Source organism: Bombina bombina, chromosome 1 (genome assembly GCF_027579735.1).
Source record: "Bombina bombina isolate aBomBom1 chromosome 1, aBomBom1.pri, whole genome shotgun sequence".
NCBI lineage: Eukaryota > Metazoa > Chordata > Amphibia > Anura > Bombinatoridae > Bombina > Bombina bombina.
This window is the reverse complement of record NC_069499.1, coordinates 11,429,782-11,452,029: the sequence shown is the minus strand read 5'-3', so window position 1 is coordinate 11,452,029 and position 22,248 is coordinate 11,429,782. Positions and strand designations below refer to the sequence as shown.

Here is a 22,248-nt window from a genome sequence, read left to right as displayed (position 1 = left end):
TTGTATCTTCAGTCACAGGCAAGACTTTTTTAATTAAAGATTTTATAACCTGTAAAACCAATAATGTCATATACCTTTTACAGTGCAGCTGTGAAATGTAATACTTAGGTCAAACCACCAGGTTTCTGAAAACACGCATCCTAGAACATCTAAATAAAATAGATAAAAACATGAATATCATAGGGTACCTCTGCATTGTAATGCATGTCAAGAATTTGATATTAAAAAATCCCTATGGTTAGGTATAGAAAAAGTATCCACACATTGGAGAGGAGGAAAATTAGAAGATGAACTAGATAAAAGGGAACTCTGGTGGATACATACCCTAAGAACCTACAATAATTGGGGTCTGAACAAAGACATCGGAATAGCATTTGTTTAGAATTATTTTTATATTTTATTTATTTTTTATTTGTTTATTTCCATAACCATTATAACATGATTGGGTAGATTATAAATAGCACTTCAATCAATAGCATTTTCTATATTAGCACTTTATATTCATCATTGTAAATAATGGAATTTAAAATATTTCATACAGCATTTTAGAAAACTGTTTCTTTAATTATTAGTGCACATTATTTCTAAAAACATCTTTTTTAGTGTTAACATAAAAGATTTTTCTTTAAATAATAACTTAAGATTAGTATATTAAAATTACTTCTAAAAGTATTATTTTTTGTTAGCACCTATCATCACTTAAAGTTTATAAGGTTATTATGTTTTACAAATGCTATTACGCTATAAAAATTTAAATTTGCTATATATATATATATATATATATATATATATATATATATATATATATATATATATATCGACATTCTCAAAACTTCATTGTATATTGGTTGGATAGATACAACCAAGTTAATAAATGTATTCTCGTTGAATATTATTGTTTCTTTAGGAACATTTACTGTTCACTTGTTATTTGTTCTTTAGATTGGCCCGTAATACGGTCACGCATTCTCTATATGGGACTAATGCTATTGGTTGGAGTCATTCAGATAACGTAACATGGACAACAACTCAGATCGCAACACACAGCATACTCATGTCCTGTTACTATAGGATGAATAACATCATGTGATAAAAGCGGACCTGAAATGGAACTGTTCACGGAACATTACTCGATTGAGAACTTACAGTTCTGAAATCTTCTCATTGGTTGTGATGTAACATGAATGGTTGCGATTGATCTATGTATCCGTACCAAGTTTTACCATAGCGATAACATTGTATTGACAGATTATAGCGGCATAGTCAAAATTATTACATTTTATGTGGTGGAATTATTATGACTTGGTACGAATAGTATGTCCACTATAATTTTTACATTTGATTTTTTATGTGATCCATAGTTTCTGTGAGTCCAATTTCCTGTTTTACACAGGAAATTGGAACTTGAACCATCTGTATTTAAACTGGAAATTATCCTCACAGCATACAAACTTTTCAATTGTTTTTACTTGTTTTGCATACGTTGAAACGCGTTGAGCCATTAAAGCTTTTTTTTATCAACATTGGAGTATCATCTTGCTTTTTTGCTGTGACATCGCCGGAATCAGAGATTTGATGGAGTAAGTTACTACTTGTTTTCCCTAGTAAATCTTTCTGTGTATTTCATTGGAGCCTCTCCTTGTTTCCAGTTTATCAAGCTACATATCCGTGGGGTGACCTACAGATGAGCAAACATTATAAATCTTATGGAGTGAGTATACTGCACTCTTATTAATTGGCGTTTATATACACAAGTCTGATTCCTCTTGTCATCAGAAAGTTAGAAGATATCTACATATCCTCAGTTCAATATCAAGACCTGCGCCATCTACTATTGAAATCCTAATTATAAAGTGATGCTGCTATTTTTGTAATATATGTGCTGCTACATTGTGGTCTATTGTACATATATTTTAAGATTTTTATACAGTTTGTTAGAGTTTGCTATACTAATGATCACTGTTAGCAGAGAAAAATATATTTCTAATATTTTCACAACATATTTGCATTACTTAGTGTCAGATTAGGATTGTGGATTACCCATCCTTTAATTTTGTGTATTATTACATGTTTTAGACTAGAACATAAAGGGCTTGATTTATCGTTCATATTCTCCTATATTTTCTCCTAAAAGTTCTCCTAAGAAATAATTCCCCTATTTATCATTCAAAAATTTGCCTAAAATTGGGCAAGTTCGACTGTAAAATTCTCCTACTCTATTCTCACTCTCCTTGGCGAACATGTTCTCCAAAAAAGGGTTAATTTAGATCTTTTTAGTCTTATTTCATATAGTTCTCCTCATAATTCTCCTACTTACAAATGTATCATTTATATCCTCCTGTGGAGGACTGAAAGTTCTCCTGCAAGTTCCTGCATTAAAGTTCTCTATAGCTACAGTGGCGAACAACATTAGAAATCTATTCTCTACCAGTTGTAGAAGCAGTTACACAAAACATAGGGCTCTATAAGGTGCAAACATTATCTATAACAAAGCACAATAATAATGGTTATTGGAGCGCAATAATAATTTTTGATGGAGTGAAAAAAATATATAGAATGGAGCGCCAAAATAATATATAACAGAGTACAAAAATTATATCTATTGGGCATAAAAATATGATATTAAAAAGCACTAAAATTGAAGCACAAAAACAATGAAAATGTAGATCTATTTTTCTTACATGACAGTTTGCTGAAGAGGGGCGTTAACAAAGCTACTAGGAAGGCTGTATAAAGATTTCTATTGGTTTATATATAAATGACATGGAGAATAGTTGCTTATTTTCAGTGATAAATAAGGAGAAGATACTAATCTGACTGGAGAAATTTATCATTAGTTTTCCTCAGCTCTCCTATGGAGAAAAAACTTTTTTATGATAAATACTGGCGCACATGTGCGTCTCTCCTAAGGAGACCTACGGAGAACAGAAAAGAGAATTCCCCAAATAATTGATAAATCGAGCCCAAACAGTTAAGGTTGTAAATATCCCTTTACTGCCCCCCTGGTGGCATAAGGGTACATAGTAACATAGTAGATGAGTTTGAAAAAAGACCGAAGTCCATCGAGTTCAAGCTATACAAATCTAAAATATATACAAAAAGCTCCAGTTAAGCTTAAATAACCCCACTAAAAGGTGACCCATTTAATACTAGCAATCATATCCATGAATTTTGTTTATAGACAGAAATGTATCCAAATAATTTTTAAATGTATCTAGGGTATTGGCATTCACTACTTCCTTTGGTAATGAGTTCCACAATTGTATTGCTCCTACAGTGAAAAAATGTTTCCGTTGCAGGAGATTAAATCTACTTTCTTCCAACCTTAAATTGTGACCTCTGGTCACAAACAATTTTCTTGGAATAAACAGAGCTTCTGCCATCTCTGTATATGGGCCTTGAATATATTTATATAAAGTAATCATGTCACCTCTTAAGCACCTTTTTTTCTAAGGAAAAGAGACCCAGTTTGGCTAGCCTCTCCTCATTCTCCAATCCCCTTATTAGCTTTGTGGCCCTTCTCTGAACTTTTTCTGCAATATCTTTTTTTGCGATTGGTCCCCAGAACTGCACTTCATACTCAAGGTGAGGTCTTACCAGGGCTTTATATAGTGACAGAATTATGCTTTCCTCCCTTGAGTCAATGCCTCTTTTAATACATGCTAGTATCTTATTAGCCTTTGAAGCTGCTGCCCTGCATTGTGCACCCATCTTTAGCTTGTTATCTGGATTTCGATGGGGTGTAGCGCCAAAGACGAGCACCTATAGCTCTGAACAGCAGGCTAACTAGCTAGCTTGGAAAATGTACTAAGAAAATAAATGTGTTCAGAGCGCCTCAAATGGGCTAGGTGTTGTACAATGTGTAGAGTGTGTATTTAGAAATATTTTAATTGTAAATCTAGTACTTTATACAAGAATAAAACATGCCACGGTGGGTACAGTGGTAATAAATGACAATAAAAACAATAAGATGTGGATCCACTCTTGTACAAATTAAATATTGAATATATCTATATAAAAACACTGAATATAAAATGATGCAGAGGCAATAATAATAGTAGTCCCAATAAAAATATGAGAAAGTGGATTGCTGATATCGACTAGGAGGAGGATACCGTAAGAGATATTGTGTACCAGTGTCAAGTCTTGAGAAAGGCCTAGATGAGGCCGAAACATGTTGACCACAGCTGGTAAGCACTATTCTGATTTTATATAAGTTTTTAGTACCATCTACACTATTGTTGTTTTTATTTGCTTTTAGGTTTAATTTATGATTTAAAGAGAAATTTATTTATTTTTTTAATTGGAGTTTCTCCCAACCACCAAAGGTTCTCCCCATCAGGAACAGGAACACTAGCCCATTAATTGGGTTTGACCTAAAAGACCGTTGACTTTATTCTCACCATCAGGAACCTCAGACGGAATCTCACCACTAGGAAAATAAGGTTTCCTTTTCTATACATTATTAACTTTTGACTTTTATTTGGATCTTCACATTTAGCCTTTTTTAGGATTTTGTTTCTTGGATTACAATCACTGACTTTGTTCTCTTTGTTCCTTTTTTTTTATCACTGACTTTGTTCTGTTTTTTTTCATTTTTTGAGCAGCATTTTTTCCTTTGTAATTTTTTTAATTTTTCACATAATTTTTTTCACTTTTGAATAATCAAGTTGACACTGTCTGTTTTCTTTATATTTGCAATCACTAAGGATAATTTTTCACTCCCTTTTTTATACACATTATCACCACCAACACAGGTACACAATATCTCTTACGGTATCCTCCTCCTAGTCGATATCAGCAATCCATTCATTTGATTTACTGCATTTTTTAATCCACACATTGGATTGATTTCTTTCAGACATTGTTTGGAACTTTAACTTTCTCATATTTTTATTGGGGCTACTATTATTATTGCCTCTGCATCATTTTATATACAGTGTTTTTATATAGATATATTCAATATTTAATTTGTACAAGAGTGGATCCACATCTTATTGTTTTTATTGTCATTTATTACCACTGTACCCGCCGTGGCATGTTTTATTCTTGTGTAAAGTACTAGATTTACAATTAAAATATTACTAAATACACACTCTACACATTGTACAACACCTAGCCCATTTGAGGCACTCTGAACACATTTATTTTTTTAGCTTGTTATCTATTACTACCCTCAAATCCCTTTCCTCCTGTGTTTGGCAAAGTTTTGTCCCATTTAAATAATACGTTGCCTGCTTATTTTTACTTCCAAAATATAGAACCTTGCATTTTCCTGTATTAAATCTAATTTTCCATTTACCTGCCCATACTTCTAATTCTTGCAGATCCCTTTGTAACGAAAGTTCATCCTGCTCTGACCTAATGACCTTACTTAACTTAGTATCATCTGCAAAAATAGAGATGTCGCTATTTAATCCTAGCTCCAAGTCATTTATAAAAATATTAAAAAGAATAAGGCCCAGCACTGATCCCTGGGGTACTCCACTTATTACCTTTGTCCAATCTGAGTATGATCCATTTACTACTACTCGTTGCTCCCTATCTTTTATCCAGTTATTTATCCACAAACTAACATTTTCAGCTATTCCCAGTCCCTTAATTTTGTGCATTAATCTCTCATGCGGCACTGAATCAAACGCCTTTGCAAAATCTAAGTATATCACATCAACTGATTCCCCTTTATCTATATTTTTACTTACTTCTCATAGAATCTAATTAGATAAGTTTGACATGATCTATTTCTCCTAAAGCCATGCTGATTAGAACTCATAATCTTGTTTACACTAATATGCTCATCAATATAATCCCTTATAATCCCTTCAAATATCTTCCCCACTATTGATGTCAGACTAACTGGTCTATAGCTTCCTGGATCATCCCTACTTCCCTTTTTGAAGAGTGGCACCACATCAGCTTTACGCCAATCCTTGGGTACCATGCCTGAGGATAATGAGTCTTGAAAAATTAAGAGTAGAGGTTTGTCTATAACAGTGCTAAATTCCCTTAACACCCTTGGGTGTATTCCATCTGGGCCTGGAGTTTTATTTACCTTAATATTATCCAATTTGTTCCTGATATCCTCTATACATAACCCAATTAATGGTATGGGTTGGCATGTTCTATTTTGTTCCAAAGTATCATCCAATGGTTCCTCTCTTGTGTATACTGAAGAAATAAAAACTGGTTTAGTATCTCAGCCTTCTCCCTGTCACTGTTAATCATGCTACCCTCCCCACATTTTAATGTACCTATATTGCAGGGGTTTCCAAACTTGGCTCTCCAGAGGTTTTGGAACTCCATTTCCCATGATGCTCAGCTAGATAAAATGCTGGCTGAGCATCATGGGAAATGTAGTTCCAAAACCTCTGAAGGATCAAGTTTGGAAACCCCTGCATATTGTCTTTTTTAGATTGTTTGCTATCTATGTACTTAAAGAACCTTTTAGGGTTAGATTTACTAGAATCCTTTGCAATTAATTTTAGGAGGATATTTCTGTAAAGGTTTTACACATTGTGTCTCATCTTCTCTTCGCAGGTTTTTTTCTGTTATTTTTATTTATTATTATTTTTTGTTATTTTTTGCTATTTTTTGCTATTTTTTCTGCTCTATTTTTTGTTTTTTGTGTGCACTGAACGATATTTCACACCGGACAAGTACAGAGTAAATTGACTTCTACTTTGACTTTTATTTTTATTTTTCTTGGACACTCACAGGACCTCTGTAAATCATTTAGGACACATTTAAGACACACCACAGAATTGTTTTGGATTTACTACCATTGTTTTGGAATCACATTGGAAGTTGTTTGGACCAATTTTTTGAACTTTTCAGATTTTCAGCACCCCCCCTTTTTTAGGGGCACCGTACACTTTCAGCTTTTACAACTTTTTTTTATTATTTTTCACATTTTCCAAGATTTGGATTGTTTTATCGATTTTACACTTTGCTTTATCTGTTTCAATTCAACATTTTTCACTAGGTCACTCACAATCACTATGTAATTATCACTGATTTTATTTTAGTCCCTTAGTAACTTTCAGGGACAAATTGTATCGCATTGGGACACACTTAACAGTCTGTTCCTCACTTCTATAGCAGATTGCTCTTAGATTGTTTTTATAATTTTTAGACTAATTTTTAGACCATTTTAGCGTGGATCCATGCAGCTTTATATGTATATGTATATTTTGTGAGTAAATTATATGTAATAAATCCTCATTTTTAACCTTAGCCTCAGTATTGTTGGCGCCTGAGTACACCTTTCACATTTCTGTTTTCACCTAGTGGTAGCTAGGTACCACTTTCTCAGGCATATAAGGTTTGGTTGGCGCTGGGATATAACCCCCCCCTTCTCTATTACACACATGAGGGGAGGGGCCCTGTATCTCTCCTCTATTACACACATGAGGGGAGGGGCCCTGTATCTCACACATGAGGGGAGGGTCCTGTATCTCTCCTCTATTACACACATGAGGGGATGGGCCCTGTATCTCTCCTCTATTACACACATGAGGGGATGGGCCCTGTATCTCTCCTCTATTACACACATGAGGGGAGGGGCCCTGTATCTCTCCTCTATTACACACATGAGGGGAGGGGCCCTGTATCTCTCCTCTATTACACATATGAGGGGAGGGTCCTGTATCTCTCCTCTATTACACACATAAGGGGAGGGGCCCTGTATCTCTTCTCTATTACACACATGAGGGGAGGGGCCCTGTATCTCACACATGAGGGGAGGGGCCCTGTAACTCACACATGAGGGGAGGGGTCCTGTATCTCTCCTCTATTACACACATGAGGGGAGGGTCATGTATCTCTCCTCTATTACACACATGAGGGGAGGGTCATGTATCGCTCCTCTATTACACACATGAGGGGAGGGGTCCTGTATCTCTCCTCTATTACACACATGAGGGGAGGGGTCCTGTATCTCTCCTCTATTACACACATGAGGGGAGGGTCATGTATCTCTCCTCTATTACACACATGAGGGGAGGGTCATGTATCGCTCTTCTATTAAACACATGAGGGGAGGGGCCCTGTATCTCAAACATGAGGGGAGGGGCCCTGTATCTCTCCTCTATTACACACATGAGGGGAGGGTCATGTATCTCTCCTCTATTACACACATGAGGGGAGGGTCATGTATCGCTCCTCTATTAAACACATGAGGGGAGGGGCCCTGTATCTCAAACATGAGGGGAGGGGCCCTGTATCTCACACATGAGGGGAGGGGTCCTGTATCTCACACATGAGGGGAGGGGCCCTGTATCTCTCCTCTATTACACACATGAGGGGAGGGGCCCTGTATCTCTCCTCTATTACACACATGAGGGGAGGGGCCCTGTATATCTCCTCTATTACACACATGAGGGGAGGGGCCCTGTATCTCTCCTCTATTACACACATGAGGGGAGGGGTCCTGTATCTCTCCTCTATTACACACATGAGGGGAGAGGCCTTGTATCTCTCCTCTATTACACACATGAGGGGAGGGGCCCTGTATCTCACACATGAGGGGAGGAGCCCTGTATCTCTCCTCTATTACACACATGAGGGGAGGGGTCCTGTATCTCTCCTCTATTACACACATGAGGGGAGAGGCCTTGTATCTCTCCTCTATTACACACATGAGGGGAGGGGCCCTGTATCTCACACATGAGGGGAGGGGCCCTGTATTTCTCCTCTATTACACACATGAGGGGAGGGTCCTGTATCTCTCCTCTATTACACACATGAGGGGAGAGGCCTTGTATCTCTCCTCTATTACACACATGAGGGGAGGGGCCCTGTATCTCACACATGAGGGGAGGGGTCCTGTATCTCTCCTCTATTACACACATGAGGGGAGGGGCCCTGTATCTCTCCTCTATTACACACATGAGGGGAGGGGCCCTCTATCTCTCCTCTATTACACACATGAGGGGAGGGGTCCTGTATCTCTCCTCTATTACACACATGAGGGGAGGGGCCCTGTATCTCTCCTCTATTACACACATGAGGGGAGGGGCCTGTATCTCTCCTCTATTACACATATGAGGGGAGGGTCCTGTATATCTCCTCTATTACACACATGAGGGGAGGGGCCCTGTATCTCTCCTCTATTACACACATGAGGAGAGGGTCCTGTATCTCTCCTCTATTACACACATGAGGGGAGGGGTCCTGTATCTCACACATGAGGGGAGGGGTCCTGTATCTCACACATGAGGGGAGAGGCCCTGTATCTCTCATCTATTACACATATGAGGGGAGGGGCCCTGTATCTCTCCTCTATTACACACATGAGGGGAGAGGCCCTGTATCTCTCCTCTATTACACACATGAGGGGAGAGGCCCTGTATCTCTCCTCTATTACACACATGAGGGGAGAGGCCCTGTATCTCTCATCTATTACACATATGAGGGGAGGGGCCCTGTATCTCTCCTCTATTACACACAGGAGGGGAGAGGCCCTGTAGCTCTCCTCTATTACACACATGAGGGGAGGGGTCCTGTATCTCTCCTCTATTACACACATGAGGGGAGGGGCCTGTATCTCTCCTCTATTACACACATGAGGGGAGGGTCCTGTATCTCTCCTCTATTACACACATGAGGGGAGGGGCCCTGTATCTCTCCTCTATTACACACATGAGGGGAGGGGCCTGTATCTCTCCTCTATTACACACATGAGGGGAGGGTCCTGTATCTCTCCTCTATTACACACATGAGGGGAGGGGCCCTGTATCTCTCCTCTATTACACACATGAGGGGAGGGGCCCTGTATCTCTCCTCTATTACACACATGAGGGGAGGGGCCCTGTATCTCTCCTCTATTACACACATGAGTGGAGGGGCCCTGTATCTCTCCTCTATTACACACATGAGGGGAGGGACCCTGTATCTCTCCTCTATTACACACATGAGGGGAGGGGCCCTGTATCTCTCCTCTATTACACACATGAGGGGAGGGGCCCTGTATCTCTCCTCTATTACACACATGAGGGGAGGGTCCTGTATCTCTCCTCTATTACACACATGAGGGGAGGGGTCCTGTATCTCTCCTCTATTACACACATGAGGGGAGGGGCCCTGTATCTCTCCTCTATTACACACATGAGGGGAGGGGCCCTGTATCTCTCCTCTATTACACACATGAGGGGATGGGCCTGTATCTCTCCTCTATTACACACATGAGGGGAGGGGTCCTGTAACTCTCTTCTTTTACACACATGAGGGGAGGGGTCCTATATCTTTCCTCTATTACACACATGAGGGGAGGGGCCCTGTGACTCTCTTCTTTTACACATGAGGGGAGGGGTCCTATATCTTTTCTCTATTACACACATGAGGGGAGGGGCCCTGTATCTCTCCTCTATTACACACATGAGGGGAGGGGCCCTGTATCTCTCCTCTATTACACACATGAGGGGAGGGGCCCTGTATCTCTCCTCTATTACACACATGAGGGGAGGGGCCCTGTATCTCTCCTCTATTACACACATGAGGGGAGGGGCCCTGTATCTCTCCTCTATTACACACAGGAGGGTAGGGGCCTGTATCTCTCCTCTATTACACACATGAGGGGAGGGGTCCTGTATCTCTCCTCTATTACACACATGAGGGGAGGGGCCCTGTATCTCTCCTCTATTACACACATGAGGGGAGGGGCCCTGTATCTCTCCTCTATTACACACATGAGGGGAGGGGCCCTGTATCTCTCCTCTATTACACACAGGAGGGTAGGGGCCTGTATCTCTCCTCTATTACACACATGAGGGGAGGGGTCCTGTATCTCTCCTCTATTACACACATAAGGGGAGGGGTCCTGTATCTCTCCTCTATTACACACATGAGGGGAGGGTCCTGTATCTCTCCTCTATTACACACATGAGAGGAGGGTCCTGTATCTCTCCTCTATTACACACATGAGGGGAGGGTCCTGTATCTCTCCTCTATTACACACATGAGGGGAGGGTCCTGTATCTCTCCTCTATTACACACATGAGGGGAGGGTCCTGTATCTCTCCTCTATTACACACATGAGGGGAGGGTCCTGTATCTCTCCTCTATTACACACATGAGGGGAGGGTCCTGTATCTCTCCTCTATTACACACATGAGGGGAGGGGCCCTGTATCTCACACATGAGGGGAGGGTCCTGTATCTCTCCTCTATTACACACATGAGGGGAGGGTCCTGTATCTCTCCTCTATTACACACATGAGGGGAGGGTCCTGTATCTCTCCTCTATTACACACATGAGGGGAGGGTCCTGTATCTCTCCTCTATTACACACATGAGGGGAGGGGTCCTGTATCTCTCCTCTATTACACACATGAGGGGAGGGGCCCTGTATCTCTCCTCTATTACACACATGAGGGGAGGGTCCTGTATCTCTCCTCTATTACACACATGAGGGGAGGGTCCTGTATCTCTCCTCTATTACACACATAAGGGGAGGGGTCCTGTATCTAACACATGAGGGGAGGGTCCTGTATCTCTCCTCTATTACACACATGAGGGGAGGGGCCCTGTATCTAACACATGAGGGGAGGGTCCTGTATCTCTCCTCTATTACACACATGAGGGGAGGGGCCCTGTATCTCTCCTCTATTACACACATGAGGGGAGAGGCCTGTATCTCTCCTCTATTACACACATGAGGGGAGGGGCCCTGTATCTCACACATGAGGGGAGGGTCCTGTATCTCTCCTCTATTACACACATGAGGGGAGGGGCCCTGTATCTCTCCTCTATTACACACATGAGGGGAGGGGCCCTGTATCTCTCCTCTATTACACACAGGAGGGGAGAGGCCCTGTATCTCTCCTCTATTACACACATGAGGGGAGGGGCCCTGTATCTCACACATGAGGGGATGGGCCCTGTATCTCTCCTCTATTACACACATGAGGGGATGGGCCCTGTATCTCTCCTCTATTACACACATGAGGGGAGGGGCCCTGTATCTCTCCTCTATTACACACATGAGGGGATGGGCCCTGTATCTCTCCTCTATTACACACATGAGGGGAGGAGCCCTGTATCTCTCCTCTATTACACACATGAGGGGAGGGGCCCTGTATCTCTCCTCTATTACACACATGAGGGGAGGGGCCCTGTATCTCACACATGAGGGGATGGGCCCTGTATCTCTCCTCTATTACACACATGAGGGGATGGGCCCTGTATCTCTCCTCTATTACACACATGAGGGGAGGGGCCCTGTATCTCTCCTCTATTACACACATGAGGGGATGGGCCCTGTATCTCTCCTCTATTACACACATGAGGGGAGGAGCCCTGTATCTCTCCTCTATTACACACATGAGGGGAGGGGCCCTGTATCTCTCCTCTATTACACACATGAGGGGAGAGGCCTTGTATCTCTCCTCTATTACACACATGAGGGGAGGGGCCCTGTATCTCACACATGAGGGGAGGGTCCTGTATCTCTCCTCTATTACACACATGAGGGGAGGGGCCCTGTATCTCTCCTCTATTACACACATGAGGGGAGGGGCCCTGTATCTCTCCTCTATTACACACAGGAGGGGAGAGGCCCTGTATCTCTCCTCTATTACACACATGAGGGGAGGGGCCCTGTATCTCACACATGAGGGGATGGGCCCTGTATCTCTCCTCTATTACACACATGAGGGGATGGGCCCTGTATCTCTCCTCTATTACACACATGAGGGGAGGGGCCCTGTATCTCTCCTCTATTACACACATGAGGGGATGGGCCCTGTATCTCTCCTCTATTACACACATGAGGGGAGGAGCCCTGTATCTCTCCTCTATTACACACATGAGGGGAGGGGCCCTGTATCTCTCCTCTATTACACACATGAGGGGAGGGGCCCTGTATCTCACACATGAGGGGAGGGGTCCTGTATCTCACACATGAGGGGCCCTGTATCTCACACATGAGGGGAGGGGCCCTGTATCTCACACATGAGGGGAGGGGCCCTGTATCTCACACATGAGGAGAGGGGTTCTGTATCTCACACATGAGGGGAGGGGTCCTGTATCTCTCCTCTATTACACACATGAGGGGAGGGGCCCTGTATCTCTCCTCTATTACACACATGAGGGGAGGGGCCCTGTATCTCTCCTCTATTACACACAGGAGGGGAGGGGCCCTGTATCTCTCCTCTATTACACACATGAGGGGAGGGGTCCTGTATCTCTCCTCTATTACACACATGAGGGGAGGGGCCCTGTATCTCTCCTCTATTACACACATGAGGGGAGGGGCCCTGTATCTCTCCTCTATTACACACATGAGGGGAGGGGCCCTGTATCTCTTCTCTATTACACACATGAGGGGAGGGGCCCTGTATCTCTTCTCTATTACACACATGAGGAGAGGGTCCTGTATCTCTCCTCTATTACACACATGAGGGGAGGGGCCCTGTATCTCTCCTCTATTACACACATGAGGGGAGGGGCCCTGTATCTCTCCTCTATTACACACATGAGGGGAGGGGCCCTGTATCTCACACATGAGGGGAGGGGTCCTGTATCTCACACATGAGGGGCCCTGTATCTCACACATGAGGGGAGGGGCCCTGTATCTCACACATGAGGGGAGGGGCCCTGTATCTCACACATGAGGAGAGGGGTTCTGTATCTCACACATGAGGGGAGGGGTCCTGTATCTCTCCTCTATTACACACATGAGGGGAGGGGCCCTGTATCTCTCCTCTATTACACACATGAGGGGAGGGGCCCTGTATCTCTCCTCTATTACACACAGGAGGGGAGGGGCCCTGTATCTCTCCTCTATTACACACATGAGGGGAGGGGTCCTGTATCTCTCCTCTATTACACACATGAGGGGAGGGGCCCTGTATCTCTCCTCTATTACACACATGAGGGGAGGGGCCCTGTATCTCTCCTCTATTACACACATGAGGGGAGGGGCCCTGTATCTCTTCTCTATTACACACATGAGGGGAGGGGCCCTGTATCTCTTCTCTATTACACACATGAGGAGAGGGTCCTGTATCTCTCCTCTATTACACACATGAGGGGAGGGGCCCTGTATCTCTCCTCTATTACACACATGAGGGGAGGGGCCCTGTATCTCTTCTCTATTACACACATGAGGGGAGGGGCCCTGTATCTCACACATGAGGGGAGGGGCCCTGTAACTCACACATGAGGGGAGGGGTCCTGTATCTCACACATGAGGGGAGGGGCCCTGTATCTCACACATGAGGGGAGGGGCCCTGTATCTCACACATGAGGAGAGGGGTTCTGTATCTCACACATGAGGGGAGGGGTCCTGTATCTCTCCTCTATTACACACATGAGGGGAGGTTCCCTGTATCTCTCCTCTATTACACACATGAGGGGAGGGGCCCTGTATCTCTCCTCTATTACACACATGAGGGGAGGGGCCCTGTATCTCTCCTCTATTACACACATGAGGGGAGGGGTCCTGTATCTCTCCTCTATTACACACATGAGGGGAGGGGCCCTGTATCTCTCCTCTATTACACACATGAGGGGAGGGGCCCTGTATCTCTCCTCTATTACACACATGAGGGGAGGGGCCCTGTATCTCTCCTCTATTACACACAGGAGGGGAGGGGCCCTGTATCTCTCCTCTATTACACATATGAGGGGAGGGTCCTGTATATCTCCTCTATTACACACATGAGGGGAGGGGCCCTGTATCTCTCCTCTATTACACACAGGAGGGTAGGGGCCTGTATCTCTCCTCTATTACACACATGAGGGGAGGGGCCCTGTATCTCTCCTCTATTACACACAGGAGGGGAGAGGCCCTGTAGCTCTCCTCTATTACACACATGAGGGGAGGGGTCCTGTATCTCTCCTCTATTACACACATGAGGGGAGGGGCCTGTATCTCTCCTCTATTACACACATGAGGGGAGGGGCCCTATATCTCTCCTCTATTACACACATGAGGGGAGGGGCCTGTATCTCTCCTTTATTACACACATGAGGGGAGAGGCCCTGTAGCTCTCCTCTATTACACACATGAGGGGAGGGGTCCTGTATCTCTCCTCTATTACACACATGAAGGGATGGGTCCTGTATCTCTCCTCTATTACACACAGGAGGGGAGGGGCCCTGTATCTCTCCTCTATTACACACAGGAGGGGAGGGGCCCTGTATCTCTCCTCTATTACACACATGAGGGGAGAGGCCCTGTAGCTCTCCTCTATTACACATATGAAGGGAGGGGCCTTGTATCTCTCCTCTATTACACACATGAGGAGAGGGTCCTGTATCTCTCCTCTATTACACACATGAGGGGAGGGGCCCTGTATCTCACACATGAGGGGAGGGGTCCTGTATCTCTCCTCTATTACACACATGAGGGGAAGGGTCCTGTATCTCACACATGAGGGGAGGGGCCCTGTATCTCTCCTCTATTACACACATGAGGGGAGGGGTCCTGTATCTCACACATGAGGGGAGGGGCCCTGTATCTCACACATGAGGGGAGGGTCATGTATCGCTCCTCTATTACACACATGAGGGGAGGGGTCCTGTATCTCACACATGAGGGGAGGGGTCCTGTATCTCACACATGAGGGGAGGGGTCCTGTATCTCACACATGAGGGGAGAGGCCCTGTATCTCTCATCTATTACACATATGAGGGGAGGGGCCCTGTATCTCTCCTCTATTACACACATGAGGGGAGAGGCCCTGTATCTCTCCTCTATTACACACATGAGGGGAGAGGCCCTGTATCTCTCATCTATTACACATATGAGGGGAGGGGCCCTGTATCTCTCATCTATTACACACATGAGGGGAGGGGCCCTGTATCTCTCCTCTATTACACACATGAGGGGAGAGGCCCTGTATCTCTCCTCTATTACACACATGAGGGGAGGGGCCCTGTATCTCTCCTCTATTACACACATGAGGGGAGAGGCCCTGTATCATCTATTACACACATGAGGGGAGGGGCCCTGTATCTCTCCTCTATTACACACATGAGGGGAGGGGTCCTGTATCTCTCCTCTATTACACACATGAGGGGAGGGGCCCTGTATCTCACACATGAGGGGAGGGGCCCTGTATCTCTCCTCTATTACACACATGAGGGGAGGGGCCCTGTATCTCACACATGAGGGGAGGGGTCCTGTATCTCTCCTCTATTACACACATGAGGGGAGGGGCCCTGTATCTCTCCTCTATTACACACATGAGGGGAGGGGCCCTGTATCTCACACATGAGGGGAGGGGTCCTGTATCTCTCCTCTATTACACACATGAGGGGAGGGGCCCTGTATCTCTCCTCTATTACACACATGAGGGGAAGGGCCCTGTATCTCTCCTCTATTACACACATGAGGGGAGGGGCCCTGTATCTCTCCTCTATTACACACATGAGGGGAGGGGCCCTGTATCTCTCCTCTATTACACACATGAGGGGAGGGGCCCTGTATCCATACCCCCCAACTGTCCCGATTTTCGCGGGACAGTCCCGATTTTAGGGGTCTGTCCCTCTGTCCCGACTTGCTAGCCATCTGTCCCGATTTGCCCCAGGCATTTAAAAAAATTAAATTTTTTTTTTTTTTTTTTTTTAAATTCTATTGGGCCCATACTCAGAAGCAGCTGACTTTGCACTCACAGGGTTAGACACCTGTTAGATTCCCTGTGGAAAAGGAATGGTGTGTGGGTTAAGCAGGAGTAAGAAGGCTGTATACACTCTGACCACGGGTAATGGTGACCTCTCTAACCTACCTCTGGTAATGATGATATCTAACCCCTGGTGATAATACTAGCATGCCTTCAGTTTTATACAATGAGCAGTGCTAATACCAGGGTAATGAACAGTGGCAGCCACAGACTGCCAGCTAATGTGCTTGCCAACCCCAGGACCCCATACAATGAATTACAGATACCCATATATGATGTAGTGTTTGTGTCTATCTGTATCCATAACTGTGTGTGTGTATCTGTATGTATAAGTTTATGCTATGTAGTGTGTGTGTGTCTACATGTATAAATGTAAGCTATGCAGTGTGTGTATGTGTATCTGCATGTGTAAGTGTATACTATGTAGTGTCTGTGTATCTGTATGTATAAGTTTATGCTATGTAGTGTGTGTGTATCTGCATGTATAAGTTTATGCTATGTAGTGTGTGTGTGTATCTGCAGGTGTAAATGTAAGCTATGTAGTGTGTGTGTGTATCTGCAGGTGTAAATGTAAGCTATGTAGTGTGTGTGTGTATCTGCAGGTGTAAATGTAAGCTATGTAGTGTGTGTGTGTATCTGCAGGTGTAAATGTAAGCTATGCAGTCTGTATGTGTATCTGCATGTATAAGTGTGTATCTGCATGTATAAGTGTATGCTATGTAGTGTGTGTGTGTGTATCTGCATGTGTAAGTGTATGCTATGTAGTGTGTGTGTGTATCTGCCTGTATAAGTGTATGCTATGTAGTGTGTGTGTATCTGCATGTATAAGTGTATACTATGTAGTGTCTGTGTATCTGCATGTATAAAGTGTATGCCATGTAGTGTGTGTGTATCTGCATGTATAAGTGTATACTATGTAGTATACTATGTAGTGTCTGTGTATCTGCATGTATAAGTGTATGCTATGTAGTGTGTGTGTATGCTGCATGTATAAGTGTATGCTATGTAGTGTGTATGTATCTGCATGTATAAGTGTATGCTATGTAGTGTGTGTGTGTCTGCCTGTATAAGTGTATGCTATGTAGTGTGTGTGTATATTCATGTGTAAGTGTATGCTATGTAGTGTGTGTGTATTCATGTGTTAGTGTATGCTATGTAGTGTGTGTATCTTCATGTGTAAAGTGTATGCTATGTAGTGTGTGTGTATCTGCATGTATAAGTGTATACTATGTAGTGTCTGTGTATCTGCATGTATAAGTGTATGCTATGTAGTGTGTGTGTATCTGCATGTATAAGTGTATGCTATGTAGTGTGTGTGTATCTGCATGTATAAGTGTATGCTATGTAGTGTGTGTGTATCTGCATGTATAAGTGTATGCTATGTTGTAGTGTTTGTGTATCTGCATGTGTAAGTGTATGCTATGTAGTGTGTGTGTATCTGCATGTGTAAGTGTATGCTATGTAGTGTATGTGTATCTGCATGTGTAAGTGTATGCTATGTAGTGTGTGTGTGTGTATCTGCATGTGTAAGTGTATGCTATGTAGTGTGTGTGTGTATCTGCATGTGTAAGTGTATGCTATGTAGTGTGTGTGTAGCTGCATGTATAAGTGTATACTATGTAGTGTGTGTGTATCTGCATGTGTAAGTGTATGCTATGTAGTGTGTGTGTATCTGCATGTGTAAGTGTATGCTATGTAGTGTGTGTGTGTGTATGTGCATGTGTAAGTGTATGCTATGTAGTGTGTGTGTGTGTATGTGCATGTGTAAGTGTATGCTATGTAGTGTCTGTGTATCTGCATGTATAAGTGTATGCTATGTAGTGTCTGTGTATCTGCATGTGTAAGTGTATACTATGTAGTGTCTGTGTATCTGCATGTATAAGTGTATGCTATGTAGTGTGTGTGTAGCTGCATGTATAAGTGTATACTATGTAGTGTGTGTGTATCTGCATGTGTAAGTGTATGCTATGTAGTGTGCTACTGTGCATTTTTGCTGACTTTAAAGGCCAGAATTTAAAATATAAATGGGGAATGCAGAGAGCAGTTTTAAAGAATTTATTATTAACTGTCCAATTAAGATAAAAATATTTAGCAATGTCTGTGCAAAGGATAATTAAATACATAGCTCACATAGCCATACCAATGGTTTGAGCTTGTGTTTGATTTGCTGCCTAAGTGTATTAAAATCTATGAATTTATTAAATTTTTTATTTATATTACTTTGGTCTTATGATTTTTTAAGCCCCGCCCACATAATTTTTGTTTTGTGGGGGGGGGGGGGGGGGTGTCCCTCTTTTGAATTTTGAAATGTTGGGAGGTATGCTGTATCTCTCCTCTATTACACACATGAGGGGAGGGGCCCTGTATCTCTCCTCTATTACACACATGAGTGGAGGGGCCCTGTATCTCTCCTCTATTACACACATGAGGGGAGGGGCCCTGTATCTCTCCTCTATTACACACATGAGGGGAGGGGTCCTGTATCTCTCCTCTATTACACACATGAGGGGAGGGGCCCTGTATCTCTCCTCTATTACACACATGAGGGGAGGGGCCCTGTATCTCACACATGAGGGGAGGGGTCCTGTATCTCACACATGAGGGGCCCTGTATCTCTCCTCTATTACACACATGAGGGGAGGGGCCCTGTATCTCTCCTCTATTACACACATGAGGGGAGGGGTCCTGTATCTCACACATGAGGGGAGGGGCCCTGTATCTCACACATGAGGGGAGAGGCCCTGTATCTCTCCTCTATTACACACATGAGGGGAGGGGTCCTGTATCTCACACATGAGGGGAGGGGTCCTGTATCTCACACATGAGGGGAGGGGCCCTGTATCTCTCCTCTATTACACACATGAGGGGAGGAGCCCTGTATCTCTCCTCTATTACACACATAAGGGGAGGGGCCCTGTATCTCACACATGAGGGGAGGGGTCCTGTATCTCACACATGAGGGGCCCTGTATCTCACACATGAGGGGAGGGGCCCTGTATCTCAAACATAAGGGGAGGGGCCCTGTATCTCTCCTCTATTACACACATGAGGGGAGGGGCCCTGTATCTCACACATGAGGGGAGGGGTCCTGTATCTCACACATGAGGGGCCCTGTATCTCACACATGAGGGGAGGGGCCCTGTATCTCAAACATAAGGGGAGGGGCCCTGTATCTCTCCTCTATTACACACATGAGGGGAGGGGCCCTGTATCTCACACATGAGGGGAGGGGTCCTGTATCTCTCCTCTATTACACACATGAGGGGAGGGGCCCTGTATCTCTCCTCTATTACACACATGAGGGGAGGGGCCCTGTATCTCTCCTCTATTACACACATGAGGGGAGGGGCCCTGTATCTCTCCTCTATTACACACATGAGGGGAGGGGCCCTGTATCTCTCCTCTATTACACACATGAGGGGAGGGGCCCTGTATCTCTCCTCTATTACACACAAGTGTAAGTGTAAGTGTATGCTATGTAGTGTGTGTGTATCTGCATGTGTAAGTGTATGCTATGTAGTGTGTGTGTGTGTATGTGCATGTGTAAGTGTATGCTATGTAGTGTGTGTGTGTGTGTATGTGCATGTGTAAGTGTATGCTATGTAGTGTCTGTGTATCTGCATGTATAAGTGTATGCTATGTAGTGTCTGTGTATCTGCATGTGTAAGTGTATACTATGTAGTGTCTGTGTATCTGCATGTATAAGTGTATGCTATGTAGTGTGTGTGTATCTGCATGTATAAGTGTATGCTATGTAGTGTCTGTGTATCTGCATGTGTAAGTGTATACTATGTAGTGTGTGTGTATCTGCATGTATAAGTGTATGCTATGTAGTGTGTGTGTAGCTGCATGTATAAGTGTATACTATGTAGTGTGTGTGTATCTGCATGTGTAAGTGTATGCTATGTAGTGTGCTACTGTGCATTTTTGCTGACTTTAAAGGCCAGAATTTAGAATATAAATGGGGAATGCAGAGAGCAGTTTTAAAGAATTTATTATTAACTGTCCAATTAAGATAAAAATATTTAGCAATGTCTGTGCAAAGGATAATTAAATACATAGCTCACATAGCCATGCCAATGGTTTGAGCTTGTGTTTGATTTGCTGCCTAAGTGTATTAAAATCTATGAATTTATTAAATTTTTTATTTATATTACTTTGGTCTTATGATTTTTTAAGCCCCGCCCACATAATTTTTTTTTTGCGGGGGGGGGGGGGGTGTCCCTCTTTTGAATTTTGAAATGTTGGGAGGTATGCTGTATCTCTCCTCTATTACACACATGAGGGGAGGGGCCCTGTATCTCTCCTCTATTACACACATGAGGGGAGGGTCCTGTCTCTCCTCTATTACACACATGAGGGGAGGGGTCCTGTATCTCTCCTCTATTACACACATGAGGGGAGGGGCCCTGTATCTCTCCTCTATTACACACATGAGGGGAGGGGCCCTGTATCTCACACATGAGGGGAGGGGTCCTGTATCTCACACATGAGGGGCCCTGTATCTCTCCTCTATTACACACATGAGTGGAGGGGCCCTGTATCTCTCCTCTATTACACACATGAGGGGAGGGGCCCTGTATCTCTCCTCTATTACACACATGAGGGGAGGGGTCCTGTATCTCACACATGAGGGGAGGGGCCCTGTATCTCACACATGAGGGGAGAGGCCCTGTATCTCTCCTCTATTACACACATGAGGGGAGGGGTCCTGTATCTCACACATGAGGGGAGGGGTCCTGTATCTCACACATGAGGGGAGGGGCCCTGTATCTCTCCTCTATTACACACATGAGGGGAGGAGCCCTGTATCTCTCCTCTATTACACACATAAGGGGAGGGGCCCTGTATCTCACACATGAGGGGAGGGGTCCTGTATCTCACACATGAGGGGCCCTGTATCTCACACATGAGGGGAGGGGCCCTGTATCTCAAACATAAGGGGAGGGGCCCTGTATCTCTCCTCTATTACACACATGAGGGGAGGGGCCCTGTATCTCACACATGAGGGGAGGGGTCCTGTATCTCACACATGAGGGGCCCTGTATCTCACACATGAGGGGAGGGGCCCTGTATCTCAAACATAAGGGGAGGGGCCCTGTATCTCTCCTCTATTACACACATGAGGGGAGGGGCCCTGTATCTCTCCTCTATTACACACATGAGGGGAGGGGCCCTGTATCTCACACATGAGGGGAGGGGTCCTGTATCTCTCCTCTATTACACACATGAGGGGAGGGGCCCTGTATCTCTCCTCTATTACACACATGAGGGGAGGGGCCCTGTATCTCTCCTCTATTACACACATGAGGGGAGGGGCCCTGTATCTCTCCTCTATTACACACATGAAGGGAGGGTCCTGTATTTTCCCCCATTAAAACAAACTGTCTCTCTTACTTACCGAGGTTTGTTTCTATGGTAACACCGTCTTCGGAACGTGTCGCTTTGGCAATGACGTCACCCGTTCGCGACTACACGCTGCCTAGCAACCTGAAACAAAACGGCGTAAAGACGAGCTGAGGGTATTTGCAGTCACGCGCGGCTCCTGCTTCCTCTCGGTTTCGGTTCCCATGGTAACCGTTTCTGTACCAGTGTCGCTGCACAGACGTCATCATTCGGCGGTA

The 22,248-nt window shown here is 44.2% G+C and overlaps 1 protein-coding gene and 1 long non-coding RNA gene across 3 annotated transcripts in view; one reads left to right on the top strand and one right to left on the bottom strand.

The window, feature by feature from the left end:
• The window catches only part of LOC128635920 (uncharacterized), a 57,049-nt gene extending 34,861 nt beyond the window's left edge, over positions 1-22,188 (bottom strand). Inside the window, exons 1-2 of the long non-coding RNA XR_008398617.1 lie at positions 22,026-22,188; positions 6,053-6,168 (exon numbers count right to left, since the gene is read on the bottom strand). This is a non-coding gene — a long non-coding RNA (uncharacterized LOC128635920). The remainder of the gene's footprint in view (positions 1-6,052; positions 6,169-22,025) is intronic.
• Positions 22,141-22,248, top strand: part of ZC2HC1C (zinc finger C2HC-type containing 1C) — a 16,317-nt gene continuing 16,209 nt past the window's right edge. For both annotated transcript variants that reach the window (XM_053689011.1, XM_053689005.1), the window contains exon 1: positions 22,141-22,248. This exon is cut by the window's right edge. The gene's annotated coding sequence lies outside the window, so the exon portion shown is untranslated.